The 1,019-nt window shown below is 43.2% G+C and overlaps 1 long non-coding RNA gene across 1 annotated transcript; it reads left to right on the plus strand.

Annotated features, from left to right (window-relative positions):
- Nucleotides 1–133: 133 nt before the first annotated feature.
- Nucleotides 134–1,019, plus strand: LOC111672670 (uncharacterized). Its single transcript, XR_002762028.2, has 3 exons — nt 134–247; nt 715–882; nt 959–1,019. It is a non-coding gene; the product is annotated as an uncharacterized LOC111672670 (long non-coding RNA).

Here is a 1,019-nt window from a genome sequence, read left to right on the forward strand (position 1 = left end):
ACACAAACACACACACACACACACACACACACACACACACACACACACACCCCTACACACACACACACACACACACACACACACACACACACACACACACACACACATGATAATCTGTTGTCTCCACCTTCCCCCAGGTGGAGGGAAGGTGGAGATTAAATCAGAGAAGGTGGCTTTTAAAGTGGTTCAGTCTAAAGTGGGTTCTCTGGAGAACGTCACTCATGTTCCAGGAGGAGGGAAGAAGAAGGTAACTGAGAACACACTCACCTGACACACCACAGTCACCTCAGTAGCTGTTTAACGGATCACAGCTCTATTTAAACCAGGTCTCTACCCAAAATTCACTTTGATTCCAAGCATCTTTTTATATCTGTATCTATATTTGTTGTTTCTGTATCATTCAGACCTCCAAACGTTGTTCTTCAACACTCACCAAACATGTGACTGAGAGAACGTACGGTTCTCATTGTGGTGCTACAAGGACCGGCTCATCACACACCACCACATAACTCATATATAGACAGTATATATATATGTATATATATATAAACATCGTGTACTGTATTTATACATGTAACTATATATTTGTGTATTATATGTGTACGTAAAAGTATCTGTTCTCATTAGATTATTACATGTTTATTATAATATCAAACATGTTAATAAGAATGTTACATGTGTTCATTATAACGTGATGTGATGGTGTGTTGTCAGATTGAAAGTCAGAAACTGACCTTCAGAGAGCAGGCCAGAGCCCGAACTGACCACGGTGCTGACATCATCGTCCAGTCTGACTCTTCCCCTCATCACCTTAGCAACACTTCCTCCCCTGGGAGCATTAACGCTGCCGAAGCTCCGCCCCTTGACACCCTGGCCGACCAGGTGAGAGATTTACCTATTCGGACCATTAACACAAAAATAAAACTACACACATTCACAAACGTCTTCTTCCTGTCAGGTGTCAGCCTCCCTTGCCAAACAAGGCCTGTGATTGGACAAACCCTGTGCCTGCAGACCCC

This window comes from Seriola lalandi, unplaced genomic scaffold, assembly GCF_002814215.2.
Source record: "Seriola lalandi dorsalis isolate HSWRI2012SDOR001 ecotype SW California unplaced genomic scaffold, Sedor1 jcf7180002008835, whole genome shotgun sequence".
NCBI classification, from domain to species: domain Eukaryota; kingdom Metazoa; phylum Chordata; class Actinopteri; order Carangiformes; family Carangidae; genus Seriola; species Seriola lalandi.